The sequence below is a fragment of the Cynocephalus volans genome, chromosome 13, assembly GCF_027409185.1.
Source record: "Cynocephalus volans isolate mCynVol1 chromosome 13, mCynVol1.pri, whole genome shotgun sequence".
Classification (NCBI taxonomy): Eukaryota; Metazoa; Chordata; class Mammalia; order Dermoptera; family Cynocephalidae; genus Cynocephalus; species Cynocephalus volans.
In genome coordinates this window covers 96,189,863-96,206,707 of record NC_084472.1, presented here as the reverse complement: position 1 = coordinate 96,206,707, position 16,845 = coordinate 96,189,863, and the positions used below count along the sequence as shown (strand labels likewise).

The window sequence follows — 16,845 nt, the reverse complement described above, 5'->3', positions numbered from 1 at the left end:
ACTGCGCCCAATCCCTTTCTGCCCCTTTCTGATGTTCGGGACAGAAGCAAAGCTTTAGGGCAGAGATGGTTGGGTAGAACCCTAAGGGGGGGTCTAGCCCGTGACTAATCTTGTTCTTTCTGGCCAGGGTCTGAACCCGGTCCCAAGTCTCACATGAGAACAAGTTGGACAAAGGTGCCCAAGGGGCCACCTGCACCACATGACGCCAGTCATTGGTGGCTGTGGAGTCAGATATTTCTAGGCCTCTGCTTTTTAACATGTACTTTAGAGCCTTGCAGGCTGTCTCGTCACTCTTTCCACACACTCCTCCCATGTTGCCCTGCGAGGAAAGGACAAAGAGAAGCAACAGGACAGAAAAGTGCAGGGACTTCCCCCTGTTATGGTACTCACCCTGACACGCAGGCGGATTACTTCACGGCGACTACCGCGGTTGCTGGGGCCACTCCATTGATTAAAAAACTCCTCACATGGGGCACCACTCTGTCGGGTCAAGCACCGGCTGACCTGAACAGCCCTTGCCTTGCTATCAGTCTCTCCCTTGGTGTCCCTTCTGGTGGGCAGGCGGATTGCCCAGATTCCTCTTTCCCCGTCCCCGTTGAGAGGAGATGGGGGAAGAGAGCCATGAAGAGAGGTGAGCACACCACTGGCCCCAACCAGCCCGGTTTAAAGGACACTCAGACGTGGCAGGGGTTCTGTCGAGCAGTTCCGTTTATTATCACACAAGCACTTGCTTTTAAAGGCAAATGGGGAAGGGAGGTTTTTACATCCTCCAATCAGCTTAAAGGTTAGGAGAGCATGCATCCTGTCTCAATGCCTAGCTATTGCAACCACGCAGTGTTCACGAGGGCGGAAGCGCGTATTTGGCCAATAAGGGCTAAGGCAAGGTTCCCGCAGACACCCCCACCCTACTTCCTCCTGGCGCCGTCTTAGGCTGCCACATTAATACACCCTTGTAAGCCCATAATGGCGCCGCTTGTAATGTCACTTAAGGTGCCGTTAGTTTTTAAGGCCTGACATTTACTTTCTTTCAGTAATGGTTTGTAGTTCTCATTGTAGCGATCTTTACTTCTTGGTTAAATTGATTCCTAGGAATTTTTTTGTGTGTGTGACTGTTGTAAATGGGTTTGCTTTCTTGATTTCTCTTTCTGTTAGCTCGTTATTGGAGAATATAAATGCAACGAATTTGGGGGCATTTATTTTGTACCCTGCAATGTTACTGAAATTATTATCCAACTCTAGAAGTTTTTTGATAGAGTCTTTATGTTTTTCCATATATAATATCATGTCATCTGCAAATAGGGACAGTTTGACTTCATTTTTTACAGTCTGGATGCCCATTATTTCTTTCTCTTGCCTGGTTGCTTTAGGTAGTACCTCCATTACTATGTTAAATAGAAGTGGTGAGAGAGGAACAAATAGCTTCTTCTACTCTTGGGCTGTCTCTTCACTCTGTAATTGCTTCTTTTACTGTGCAAAAGCTTTTTTAGTTTGATGCTATCCCATTTGTTTATTTTGCTTTTGTTGCTTGTGTTTTGGGGGTTATATTCAAGAAATTATTACCCAGACCAGTGTTATCAAACATTTCCTCTATTTTTTCTCTTAGAAGCTTTATAGTGTCAAGTCTTACATTTAAGTCTTTTATGCATTTGGGTTGATTTTTGTTTACAATGTGAGACAAAGTCTAATTTTATGCTTGTGCATGTGGATATCTAGTTTTCCCAACACCATTTATTAAAGAGACTGTGATTTCAGCATTGTGTTTTCTTGGCACTTTAGTCAAAAAATGACTATAAACACTTGGGCTTATTTCTGGGTGTTCTGTTATGTTCCATTGGTCAAAGTGCCTGTTTTGATGCCAATATCTTGCTGTTTTGATTACAATACCATAATAATATATTTTTATTTTTTAAGGAATTTATTTATATTTTAATTGAGATGTACTCATTGTACATATTTATGGGGTGTAGAGTTATATGTTTTTTTAATCATTTTTTAAAAAATTTTATTTTGCCGATATACAATGTGGTTGATTATTGTGGCCCATTACCGATACCTCCCTCCCTCCTCCCTCTTCCTCCTCCATCCCAACAATGTCCTTTCTCTTCGCTTGTCATGTCAACTTCAAGGAATTGTAATTGTTATGTCTTCTTCCCCCCCCTCGTGTGTGTGTGTGTGTGTATGTGAATTTATTTATTCATTTTTATCTCTCACCAATAAGTGAGAACATGTGGTATTTCTCTTTCTGTGCCTGACTCGTTTCACTTAATATAATTCTCTCAAGGTCCATCCATGTTGTTGCAAATGGCAGTATTTCATTCGTTTTTATAGCTGAGTAGTATTCCATTGTGTAGATGTACCACATTTTCCGTATCCACTCATCTGATGATGGACATTTGGGCTGGTTCCAACTCTTGGCTATTGTAAAGAGTGCTGCGATGAACGTTGGGGAACGGGTATACCTTCGACTTGATGATTTCCATTCCTCTGGGTATATTCCCAGCAGTGGGATAGCTGGGTCATATGGTAGATCTATCTGCAATTGTTTGAGGAACCTCCATACCATTTTCCATAGAGGCTGCACCATTTTGCAGTCCCACCAACAATGTATGAGAGTTCCTTTTTCTCCACAACCTCGCCAGCATTTATCGTTCAGCATCTTTTGGATTTTAGCCATCCTAACTGGGGTTAGATGGTATCTCAGTGTGGTTTTGATTTGCATTTCCTGGATGCTGAGTGATGTTGAGCATTTTTTCATATGTCTGTTGGCCATTTGTATATCTTCCTTAGAGAAATGCCTACTTAGCTCTTTTGCCCATTTTTTAATTGGGTTGCTTGTTTTTCTCTTGTAAAGTTGTTTGAGTTCCTTATATATTCTGGATATTAATCCTTTGTCAGATGTATATTTTGCAAATATTTTCTCCCACTCTGTTGGTTGTCTTTTAACTCTAAAAGACCACGCATAGCCAAAGCAACACTGAGCAAAAAAAATAAAGCTGGAGGCATAACAGTACCTGCTTTTAAACTATACTCCAAAGGTATAATAACCAAAACAGTATGGTACTGGCATAAAAAAGACACACTGATCAATGGAATTGAGTAGAGAATCCAGAATTCAACCCACACACCTACAGCCATCTGATCTTTGACAAAGGCACCAAGCCTATACACTGGGGAAGAGACTGCCTCTTTAGCAAATGGTGCTGGGAGAGCTGGATATCAATATGCAGAAGAATGAAACTAGACCCATACCTTTCACCATACAATAAAGTCAACTCAAAATGGATTAAAGAATTAAATATACACCCTGAAACAATAAAACTTCTTAAAGAAAATGTTAGAGAAACACTTCAGGAAGTAGGACTGGACACAGACTTCATGAATACGACCCCAAAAGCACAGGCAACCAAAGGAAAAATAAACAAATGGGATTATATCAAACTAAAGAGCTTCTTCACAGCAGAAGAAGCAGTTAATAGAGTTGTATGTTAATACATGTATACAGTGTGTAATGATCAAATCAGAGTAGTTAGCAAATTCATTGCAAAAATATATCATTTCTTTATGATGAGTACATTTGATCTCTTCTCTTTAGCCATTTGAGAACATGCAATAAATTATTGTTAATTATAGATGCCTAATACTACTGTACACCACTAAAACTTATTTTTTCTATCTAGCTGTAGTTTTGTGTTCATTAACAAAACTCTCACAATCCCTCCTCACTTTCCTAGCCTTAGTAAATACAATTCTACTTTCTACTTCTATAAGTTCACCATTTTAATTTTATTTTTTTAATTTCCACATAAGTGAGAACATGTGATATTTATCATTCTGTACCTGACTTATTTCACTTAAAATAATGTCTCCCAGTTTCATCTATATTGCTGCACAGGAAAGGATTTTATTATTTTTCATGAGTGAGTAGTATTCCATTGTGTATATATATCACAATTTCTTTATCTATTTATCTGTTGATGGACACCTAGGTTGATTCCATATATTGGTTGTTGTGAATAGTACTGTAATAAACCTGGGGGTGCAGATATCTCCTCAACATGCTAGTCTTATTTCTTTTGGATAAATACCCAGCAGTGGGATTGCTGGATCATATGGTAGTTCAATTTTTTGAGGAACTTCCATAGCATTTTCCACTGGTAGTTTATATTACCACCAACAGTGTATATGCATTTCCCTTTCTCAACATCCTTGCAAGCTTTTGTTATTTTTTGTCTTTTTGATAGTAGTCATTCTAACTGGAGTGAGGTAAAATCTATTATGATTTTGTTGTGCATTTCCCTGACGATTAGTGATGTTGAGCATTTTGTCATATACTTGTTGACCATTTCTATGTCTTCTTTTGAGAAATGTCTATTCAAGTCATTTGCCCATTTTTTAGTTGGATTATTTGTTTTTCTGTGTTGAGTTGTTTAAGTTCCTTGTGTATTCTAGATATTAATCCCTTTTCAAATGAATAACTTGCAAATATTTTCTCCCATTTTACTGGTTGCCTCTTCTCTCTGTCAATTGTTTCTTTTGCTGTGTAGACACTTTTCAGTTTAATGTAATCCCGTTTGTCTATTTTATTTTTGTTGCCTATAGTTTAGAAGTCTTCTCCATAAAATTTTTGCCCAGAACAATATCTTGGAATGTTTCTCTTATGTTTTCTTCCAATAGTTTTATAGTTTCAAGTCTGACATTAAAGTGTTTCATCCATTTTGAGTTGATTTTGGTATATGGTAAGAGGTAGGGGTCTAGTTTCATTCTTCTGCATATGGATATCCAGTTTTTCTGGCACCATTTATTGAAGAGGCTGTCCTTTCCCCAATGTATGTTTTTGGCACTTTTGTCAATGATCAGTTGGCTTTAAGTACATGGATTTATTTCTGGGCTCTGTATTCTGTTCCATTGGTCCATGTGTCCGTTTTTATGCTAATGCCATGCTGTTTGGGTTACTATAGCTTTGTAGTATATTTTGAAGTGAGCTAGTGTAATGCCTCCAGGTTTGTGCTTTTTGCTCAGGATTGCTTTGGCTATTAAGAATCTTTTGTAGCTCCATGTGAATTAAATAATTTTTTTCTATTTCTGTGAAAAAATTACATTGGGATTTTAATAGAAATTGCATTGAATCTCTAGGTTGTGTTGAGTAGTATGGACATTTCCATAATAGCAGTTCTTTCTTCCATGGGATATCTTTCCATTGATTTGTTTCTTCTTCAGGTTCTTTCATTAATATTTTATAGATTGAGTGTATAGATCTTTTGCCTCCTTGATTAAATTCACCAAATATTTTAATTTTTTATACTACTGTAAATGGGATTGTTTTCTTGATTTATTTTTCAGATACTTTCTTGTTCGTGTATAGAAACACTACTGATTTTTGTATTTTGATTTTGTATCCTCCAACTTTACTGAATTTGTTTATCAGTTATAATAGTTTTCTATTTTGTGAATCTTTAGGTTTTTCTGTATACAAGATTATGTCATTAGTAAACAGACAATTTCACTTCTTTCTTTCCTATTAGGATGACTTTTATTTCTTTCTCTTGCCTAATTGCTCTGGCTAGGACTTTCAAAACTATATAGAATAGGATAGAATAGAATAGAACTAGGGCGAGTGGACATCTTTTTCTTGTTCCTGGTTATAAAGAAAAAGCTTTCACCTTTTCATCACTGAGTATGATGTGAGCTGTGAATTTGTCACAGATGGCCTTTATTGTGTTGAGGAACTATTCTTCTATACCTATCTTTTTGAAAGTTTTTTTTTTTTTATCATAAAAGGGTGTTACCAAATTTTGTCAAATGCTTTTCCTGCATCTATTGAGAGGATCATGTGGTCTTTGTACTTTATTTTTTTAAGATAGTGTATTACATGTATTGATTCGTATATGTTAAACCATCCTTGAATCCCTGGGATAAATACCACTTGAAGATGGTGAATGATACTTTTAATGTGCTTTTGAATTCAGTTTTTTAGTATTTTGTTGAAGATTTTTGCATCTGTATTTACCAGAAATATTTGCCTGTAGTTTTCTTTTTTTTAGTGTTCTTGTCTGACTTTGGTATCAGGGTAATGCTGGACTGGTAAGATAAGTTTGGAAGTATTCTCTCTTTTCAAGATTTTCTGGAACAGTTTGAGAAAAATTGGTATTAGTTTTTTAAATGTTTGGTAGAATTAAGCAGAAAAGCCAGTAGGTCCTGGACTTTCTTTTGATGGCAGACTATTTTATTATTAATTTAATATCTTTACTTATTATTGGTCTGCTCAGATTTTATATTTCTTCCTGATTCAATCTTGGTAGTTTGCATGTTTCTAAAAACTTATCCATTTCTTCTAGGTTGTTCAATTTGTTGTATATTTTTTTTATAGTGGTCTCTCATGATCCTCTGTATTTCTGTGATATTATAATGTATCTTCTTTCATTTCTGATTTTCTTTATCTTTATTTCTTTTCTTGTTAGTTTAACTAAAGGTTTGTGAATTTTCTTTATATTTCAAAAAACCAACTTTTAGTTTTATTGATCTTTTCTATTGTTTTTCAGGTCTTTATTTTGTTTATTTCTGCTTTGTTATTGGATGGAATGTTCTATAAATATCTGTTAGGTGCATTTGGTCTAAAGTGTAGCTCAAGTTCAATGTTTCCTTATTGATTTCTTGTCTAGATTATCTGTACAATATTTAAAGAGGGGTATTAAATTCTCTTATTGCTATTGTATTGTGGTCTATCTCTCCTTTAGATCTATTAATATTTGTTTTATATATTTAGGTGCTCCAATGTTGGGTGCATATTATTTACAATTGTAATAACTTATTGATGAATTGACCCATTTATCATCATGTAATGACCTTGTTTGCCTCTCTTTACAGTTTCATGTTTAAAGTTTATTTTTTCTCATCTATGTATGGCTACCCCTCCTGTCTTTTGGTTTATATTTGGGATAGAATAAGGAATAGAATATCTTTTTCCATCCTTATATGTGTCCTTAGAGGTGAAGTGAGTTTCTTGTAGGCAGCATATAGTTGAGTCTTGTTTTTTTAATCCATTCATCTACTCAATGTTTTTTGATTGTAGAATTTAATCCATTTACATTCAAAGTTATTACTGATAGGTAAGGGCTTACAATTACCATTTTGTTCACTGTTTTCTGGTTAATTTGTGGAACCTTTTGTTTCTACAGAGCAGTTCTTTAAACCCTATTAATTAATTCTATTAAAATTCCAGCTCTGGGCCAAGCCCGTGGTGCACTCAGGAGAGTGCGGCGCTGGGAGCGCAGTGACGCTCCCGCCGTGGGTTCGGATCCTATATAGGAATGGCTGGTGCACTCACTGGCTGAGTACCGGTCACGAAAAAGGCAAAAAAATAAAATAAAATAAAATTCCAGCTCTGAACTATTTGACTCACTGTTGCCTTCTAGTTTTAGAAAGGTCTCCTTTAATCACCTTTTTAAAATAAGTTTTCAAAGGTCTCAAGACCTCAGAGTCTACATACATGGAGTTGTATATTATTTCCTTTTCTACAACTTTTTTTTCTCTCCAATGATAGCTAATTGTGCATTTAAGATACGGGTTCTCTCTTAAAGAGAGAAGGCAACCCAATGGCAATAACACAAAGAGTAGTACTTTTCCTCTTAAAATAATGATGAAGATGAAATTCTGGGTCTGTGTTAATTTTCTCTAGATGTGGAAATTCAGTAACCTTTCAAACGAAATGACATACAGCATGCCTTTGATCCACATAACACATGGAAAGACATGTTGTACATGCAAATGTTATACAAAGTTATATTTTACTCCTGCTTTCTTTTTCTCCTTTCCAATTACTACAAGAAAAAGTACTTTTCTAAATAACCACTTCTGTAAAACAATGTCTTTTACCAAGCAAGGAGAAGGAAATACAGAAAATAAGGAATAGGAGACTTTTCATTTGTGTATTACTCTAACTTAGTGTTACGTGTTTAGAATTATTACTACTTAAAGTAAGATATTATTGTTCAAAATTTGGTGTGTATCTGAGTCAAACTGGAAAGCAACCTGGAAGTTCTGATTCAGGCAATTTTGGGTAAATACTGGTGAATCTCATTTTTAACAGTCTCCTCAGTATGTGTGGTGCTTTCTAGAATCTAGCAGCCAGTAGTGGAAAGCCTGATGAGTTCAAATAATCAGAAAATCCTAAGGGGGTTAGTGGAGATATAAACATTTGCCAGGGATGACAATTGGTTGTTGAACTAGAACAGCTCTATTTGAATTGGAGCTTGAGAAAAACTAGAGATTTAGACAGTGGAAGAAATAATCAAGTCAGAGAAAAAAATTATTCATGACACTTGTTAAAGAGGTAGAGAAGAATTTATTGAGGAGGAACTACCGAAAGGGGTGGGGGTTGCAATAGGGAAGAGAGATTGGGCTCAGCACTGAATACAACAAGGACATGTGGGAATTTATAGCCAAGGAGCAGGGTGGGAGGAGTTGGTGGATGGAAAACCACTGAGAAGATATCAGACGGATTTTTGCTAAAATGACTCAGCACGATTCTTGCAAAAGCCAGGACAGTGTGATCAGATATCACCTGAAAGAGACAGGGAGATAAGGAGTTTAATCAGGTACCGAGGGTGATTACATCTTAAGGGTGAAGGATTCTTATTAAACTGATTTTTTTTTGGATTCTTGCTAAAGCTGGATTCTACAGGAATGACACAGAAGCCCAAAGGTCAGGGCCTAGTCAAGAAAAGGGTGCAGAGGGAGTCTGACTAGAGTTTGGTTAGGAAGAGAATCTTTGTCAATAAAATAACCTCAAGGACACAGTCTGACTTCAGAATATCTATAAAACCTTTAAGTAGAATCTGCAGAAAAATATAATGGTTACCACATTTTTATCATCAAGGATCATTATTTTAATTTCTCAGAAGTGATATCATTTGTGTTTGACTGTGACCTATTAAACAAATGAAGTTATAAAGTAATCATCTATTTTTATTCCATTTGAAATTAATCAGATTTTACAACAGATCGGGCAATCTGAGGTGAACAGCGGGAGATAAAAGCAACTACTCTACATGCATTTGACTCCAACTAGAAGCAAATCTAGTAGAAGCTTATTTATCTGATGTCATCAAGACCCATGACTGATGAGTTAATTGGAAAACTGTTAAAAGGGAAGTCATAAAAGGTGACAAATAAACAAACATGTGTGTGTAAATTAAATATTTTATTTTAACCACAAATATGTAAATTATAACTTATGTAACATTTTTTCATGAAGAGGCAAGGTGGTTCCTTTTAGCTATACGTCATAATTTTTGCATAAACCAGAGAAATCATAAACTATAATCTCTAGTGTTGGTTCAGAAGAAATTAAAGACATCTGCAGAGTTACTTGGAGTGTAAACCTTCTAGATTTCTGTGATTCCTTCAAAGTTTTATAATTATTTTGACTAAATCTGACCTTGCAGTATTTTTTCAGAGATTAGCATTTTTATAGTTGTATTTCAGTGGTTTTCAAAATATTTCATTAAGTTGAAAAATTATACTAAAATGTACATTTTGAAGGAACACATTTGAGAACAAACAACATTGGCTCTTGGGACAAAAAGACTCGCTTTGTGAGGGCAGAAGTATATAGGTGTACCAGAGAGGAGTCTACTAACCTTAAATTTTTAGGGAGAATTGAACACTGGTCAGCATGTTTTATGGAGAAAATAGAGCACAGTTGCAGTAAGTTATGACATAAAGGTATGTTATGAAATCTTCTTGTGTAGCAATAATAACCGTTAACATCTGCTGAGTGCTTAACCTGCACTGATCTGTTTATGTATATTTTCTTCTTTTTTTTTTTTTTTTTTTTGTCTTTTTTGTGACCGGCACTCAGCCAGTGAGTGCACCGGTCAGTCCTATATAGGATCCGAACCGCGGCGGGAGCGTCGCCGCGTTCCCAGCGCAGCACTCTACCAAGTGCGCCACGGGCTCGGCCCTATGTATATTTTCTTATAATCCTCAAAGCATCCCTGGGAGAAGCAGATACTAGTATAATCCCTATTTTGCCAATGGATAAATAGGGGTACAGGGTGCAGAGGAGCCTGATCAGAGTTTGGTCAAGGAGAGAGTATTTGTAAATAAAATAACTTAAAGAAGGCAGCTTGACTCCAGAATATCTGTAAAATCTTTAAGATGGGTTAAGGAATCTACTGTAGAGTTAGGGAATTGAGATTGTCTCTCACTCCAGAAGCTGCAAGATTAATGCGCGGCAGGCTTTACAGGAAGTTAGCCTAAGAAGCTTTATTGTTCAATGCAAATATTCTTCTTTTCTAAGTAACACTTTTTTGAGAGTTTTTTTGTTTTCAAATTTTAAATAGCTTTTTTCTGATTTTTAAAGTAATATTTTTCATTATTTAAAAAAAATCAGACAATACAAACAAACTTGAAGATGACAGTAATTATCACCTGAATGCTAGGACTTATGGTATCAGCATGATGGTAGCTCCTGAGCTTTGCAAATCAGCTTCACCATCTGAAAGGGACAGGCCTTCCTAGCTTCAGGTGATCATTCCAGGGAAAGATTATGATTGCTCTATTTTCAGTCAGATGCTAACATAAAGATCAATCAAGTATAGTGCAAGGTAAAGAGTACTGTGATTGGTTCAATTCCCATAAGGGGCCAGTCTGACCACCATTGACAAAGGCTTATAAAATATAGAAAATCACATTCAAATCATGAAAGCAGGTCAGACATGAATTTCCCAGAGTTGGATAGGATGCTGATTTTTAAATTTTATTTATCAATATGCAATATTGATTTTCGTGTCCCTTTACCAAAGAAATACTTTGTAGAAATGATTAGAGAAGGCTTCTTGGCAAAGGCAGTACTAGAGTTGGACCTAGTGTTAAAACATTTTAAAGGCAGTTTTGTGGGAAAAGGTATAGTGGATAGAAGATTCACTTCGGTTTGTCAAACGACTAGTAATGGAATTTGGTGAGAAGGGAGTTGTGTCTGTGATGTAGGGTAAAAGAAAATAAAATTGAAATGGTGAATAAAAACAAGATCACTTTGAAGGATCTAGCACACGTTGATAAATTTTTCTCCCTTCATTTAAAGCCTTCCTTAAGAATTTGTATTTTGGAACCATTTAAAATTTGTAAGGCTGATGTGAAAGAACATACAAAATAATTTCTTGTTACTCAGAAATGTTATAATGCCAACAGCTGAGTCTGTCAGAAAAAAAAAAAAAAGGAATCTATAAGTTGCTTTTAAATTGATTTATTGCCATGTTTAAACGAGTTTTACCAGATAGAATTGTTTTTGCTTCATCAGTGTGACTGAATCAGTGGGCTGGAAAATACAAAATTCTGAGTTCCATTTTTACTTAGTGCCAGCTAGGAATTTGAACAAGAAACTTTGTCTAAATCTTTTTGCTTATATAAAAAATTAAATTTAAAAAGTCTAGCTTCCTGTAGTGATTAATGTTTCAAGAACTGACCAAATCTACTGGTTAAAACAGCACTGTTAATTCACTGAAAACTTCATAAAAGATTACATGTCAGTTTATAAACACATTTTAACACTGTATCATTTATTTTCAGAATTACAGAAACATGGTAAATGAAGTACCATTTCAATATGTTTTAGTTTACTTGGCAATATATCATCCGTTTTCTCACTGAAGCTTTATGGAACACCTCTGAGCTCCGCAGGCATCTCTCTTAAATGTCTTTAATAAACTCCCTCCTAGTCTCTGAAAGGTGGCAAGTCTTCGCCACACTCCAAACTCTGATTCTCCTGTAAACCTGCTAAGTCAGTTGATGCCTTTATCTTTACATGGATGAGATATAAAAATGAAGTGTTTTCCATTTACCTACCTGCATTGCACACATTCTCTGTCCCACTCCCCTCTGAATTTCACCTGCCCCTGACTTCTCAGAGAAGCTTCTTAGACAGATGATTTAATCCTTTCTTGCCCTCCATCAAGAAGCTATTTGTTGTTAGTCCTAATTCTCACTGTTATTCATACATATTCTTCCAATATTAAAAAATACTTTTAAAAATACTTTGCTCCACCCCACCACCCTGTCAAACTCCAACTTACCTAAAGCCTTGTCCTGAAGGACGTATCCTTTTTTCACCCCATTCATTTGTGGGTGGCAAGCTACGAGGCAGTGAAGGATTCAATGCATACTGGCAGCACAGACCCAAAGCATGAAAATCTTGGCATGGGTTCACCTGGGAGGTGAATCACTACCGTGTTGCTTTTTTACACCTCCAGTCATAGACTGCAAAACAAATCTATCTGAACAGCTTTCAGGATTCTTACCCTGTCTCTCTTCCCTTGATGCCTAGAAATAATATCCCTTATCACCAACCATCAGCCTCCACAAATAAGGAAATGTACATATATGATGTACTTAAAGAAATGATAGAAAAAGAAAACTGATTTTGAGAGGAAGGCAAAAGACAGTGCTCTGGATCCCCTGTCCTTAAACATAATTTCTTCAACCACCTCCTCACTTCCATTTTCAAAAAACTACTGAGAAAAATAGTAATAACAGTAATATCTTACTGTTAAAAGACTGCCATATAAATTATAAAAATACTATTCCATAACCATATTATTATTATAACAGAAAGCATTATAGATAAACTATCCACACAGCCATAATATTATAAAGCAATCATTGTGTTATGGAAATGTTAGATATAATGCTGTTCTAGATACAAACTAGAATACAACTGCATTGCAATACTGTAGCATTTATTAAGAATTATAGAAACATAGTACATGACATACTGTTTTAATATACCATTTAAAACTTTAATAGTATTTCATTTTAAATGATGAAATCATTACTTATGAGCATAATAATCAGAATTATTTCCAGGAATTTCATTTAGACAAGTTGTAATGATGCTTTTTAAAAAATTTACTGAATTTGGAATATCTTTGTTCTCAGCACTTTCAATAATTTACTAGTGATATAATTTTTTGAAGTTTGTTTACTCATAATAAATTCAAATGCAAATGTAAGCAAATGCATTTATATAAAACCACATGACAGATGAAAATTAGGAATATGACAAATGTTTGAAATTATGATTCTAAACCTGTATAACACATCCAAAACCCTCTGCAATTTAAAACACACAGATCATGTCTTATGCTATGGGAACATAAAAAAGTGAGGCATATTAGAAAGTATTTTTTCCCCTGAATTTCATATTTTTTGACACTTGAAATTTTTTATATATCTTTATCTCTGAGTTTCTTTTTCTTTGTTGAAACATACCTCCAAAATAATGGGAGTAGCTTGCCATCAAATTGGAACATTTAGTTTATTCCTAGTGGATTTGGTAAATCTACTTGTGCTGAAATATTTTTATCAACTTTATTGAGGTATAATTTATGTATAGTAAATTGAAATATTTTATTTGACAATTTAACAAGTTTTAACACTTGAACACCCCAGAAAACCACTGCCATGATCAAGTAACAGAATATTTTTTTCACGTACAAAACCTTCCTCCTGTCCTTTTGCAGGGCACCTCGACCTTCCTGACTCACCCCAGACAACTACTGATATGCTTTCTATCACTATAGATTAATTTGCATTTTTTAGAATTGTGTATAAAGAGAATTACATAGTAAGTACTCTTGCTATCTGGTTCAATGATTGTGAGACAGATCTATGTCATTCTGTGATTCAGTGTTTTATTCCATCTTACTGATGAGTAGTATTCCATTGTATGAATCTACAAATTGTTTTTTATCCATTCTTCTTTTGATGGACATTGGGCTTTTACCGATTTTTGCTATTATGACTAAAGCTGCCATAAATACTCATAAATAAGTCTTTTTGTAGACACAGACCTTCATTTTTATTGGGTATGCAATTAGAAGTACAATTCCTGCCTCAAAGGGTAAGTGTATGATTAACCGCAAGAAATTGCTAAACTCATTTCCAAAATGGCAGCAGCCTTTTATACAATCCTCAAAGATCTATGAGAGTGCTACTTAAAATTTTCACCAACATTTAGCATTGTCAGTATTTTAATTTTAGTCCACCTAGCATGTGTTAGGTGATTATGATTTTAATTTACATTTCTGTATATATCTTCCTTTGTGAGAAGTCTAATTCAAAGTCTAAAATAATAGTTTATTTTATATTGGGTCATGTGTTAGTTTGGGACCTCCAAAAAGCAGATGCCAAGATGGGATTAGACAGAAAGACATTTATTGGGGAAGCACCTCTGAAAGATAAAGGAGAGTTAACCACGGAGGGCAGGGAGATGTTTAGACCATGACGCTGGTCTGACACCTGTGAAAGAAAAGAACAAGGAAGGAAGGAGAATTGGGTAAGAAGAGTCTCAGATTGCAGCACTATTTTAAAAATTCTATCATTCACAGCAACACGGATGAACTTAGAGAAAATTATGTTAAGTGAAATAAGCCAGGCACAGAAAGAGAAATACCACATGTCCTCATTCATAAGTGGGAGCTAAAAAAAATAAACAAGCAAAGAAAGAGAGAGAGAAAGAAAGAAAGAAAAAGAGAAAGAACAATCACAATAATTCCCTGAACTTTTAAAAGGAGGGAACAAAATTGTGGTCACTAGAGGTGGGAAAGCGGGAGGGGAAGGGGAGCTAAGGAGAGATTGGATAAGGGACACAAGGAAAGATTACATTGTGTAATGGTGAATATACTAATTATCCTGATGTGATCATCACGTCTTGTAAATAGGTACTGATAGTTCACCCTGTACCCTACACATATGTAAAATCAATTATGTTTCAATAATAAAAAAAAAAAGCAAGTACTTTAAGGAAAGAAACCTTGCAAAAAAAAAAAAAAAGAGGAATTGATGGGGAGTCTTGAAACCAAAGCAATGCATTAAGGAGTCCCCTTCTCACAGAGCAGGCTGCATCAGTGCCTCCGCATGCGTGACTGTGGGGACATGGCCTGAGGGAAGCTCTGCCTCAGTGCAAATGCAGGGATGGCAGCAGAAAGGCAGCAGCTGGCCACCTTCCCCCGCATAGTCAGTTATGCCCCTCTCAGCAGGAGGACACAGCCGCCACTCCCCACTGCACTCCACACTTTTACTATTTTTAAAAAATTTGTTATTATTATTTTTTACATTCTAAGGTGCTGCAGATCAGTTGGGGTGGAGGCGGAGAGATGAAGGGGGAGGGGGATAAGGTGGGAGGACAAGGAAGGGAGGAGGGGGGCATGGTTGAGGCCCATGGCGCCCCCCTCATTCCAGCAGAGGAGCCCGGGGGGCTTCCAGCAGCAGCCAGGTCATGGCTGGGCTGGATGCAGATGTCAGAGGACATAGCTGAGGCCCCCGGCACCCCCTACCCCTGCTCAGGAACCTACACGTTTACTCTGCAGGCTCGAGCAGAGCTCCTCCATGGGGGTGAGGCCTTTCTCTCTCTGAGGGGAAACTCTGAAGGGAGAGATTAGTGGAATGAACTGCTGCCCTGTTTGAACATTTAATCTCAGGGCCACACTGTTACTCATTCTATTCCCCCACAGTATTCATTTTAAAGTCTCATCCTTGCCTCTTACCTTGGCTGATTTTGGTGGATTATCTGGTGTGACCCAAATCTTTATCTCTAAGGAGTCAGGGCCCTGGCAATCACACCTTTTTCAGACCTGCATTGCTGTACATGTTCATTTAGTTACAATGAGGCCTGAAGGTACAAGAGGCACCCAGAGAATCACCTGGGTTCTGCACTACACGCCTCTGCTCTCATTTGTGGAAGCAATGTTACCTCTTCCTGCTCAGGGTCAATTGCCTCTGATACAATGCTGACTCCTCACTTGCTAGTCCCTGGTCCCAAGAAGTTCAAAGCAGCTGCCATAACTTGTGGCCCAGTAGGATCCTTGATGTGACTCTGGCATGAGTGTGCCCCACTGGCATGAGTTCATATTGATAATGAACAATGGGAAATTCAAATTAAAACTGTCACAATAGCATGGAAAACATGCATGGAAGACATGGAAAAACATGGAATACTTAAAAAAATATGTAACAAAATATGTGCACAATGTGTATACTCAAAACTATAAAACATTGCTGAGAGAAATGAAATTAAAAAAACTAGTAAAAAAACTGATAAGTAAAATCTAAATGATGGGGCTATATAACATTCATGGATTGGAACACAATAGTAAGATGCCAATTTTCCCTAAATTAATCTGTAGATTCAACTCAATCCAAGTTCAAATCCCAAGAGAGTTTTTTATTTTCATAATTTAAAAAATTTTTAAAAATACATTGACAAGTGAAATCCAAATTTTACCTGGAAATGCAAGCAGTGTAGAATAGTCAAAAAGATTTTGAAAATTAAGAACAAATTTGGAGTACCCATACAATCCAATTTTAAATTTGCTGTAATGTACAATAAGCGGCCAGTGCAGCACTGCCATAGACATATGAAATAATGGAACAGAATAGCAACTAAAAACTTAACTTGAAATTGATCAAAGACCTTGTCTTCGTCTGTTTCTGTCTGTTCTAACAGAAATACCTGTAGCTGAGTAATCTGAAAGAAAACAAAATTTATTACTTACAGATTCAGAGTCTGGGAGTCCAAAGTCCAGGGAACACATCTGCTGAGGATCTTCTTTTGTGGTGACACAGGGTATCACTTTGTGGATGGGACAGATGAGCGAGGCTAACTCCTCACCCCTCATCCTTTCAAAGCCCTCAGAACCACACCCATGACCATCATTATCAATCCATTTACTAGGGCATCGTCCTCACAATCCAATCACCTCTTCAATGCCCCACCTTTAAAATGCCATAATCGAATTTCCCACTCTCAACAGTTACCCCGGGGGTTAAACTTCAATATATGAACTTTAG

The 16,845-nt window shown here is 36.3% G+C and overlaps 1 pseudogene; it reads left to right on the top strand.

Moving 5' to 3' along the window:
• Window positions 1–15,287: 15,287 nt before the first annotated feature.
• The window catches only part of LOC134361734 (PC4 and SFRS1-interacting protein-like), an 82,167-nt pseudogene continuing 80,609 nt past the window's right edge, over window positions 15,288–16,845 (top strand).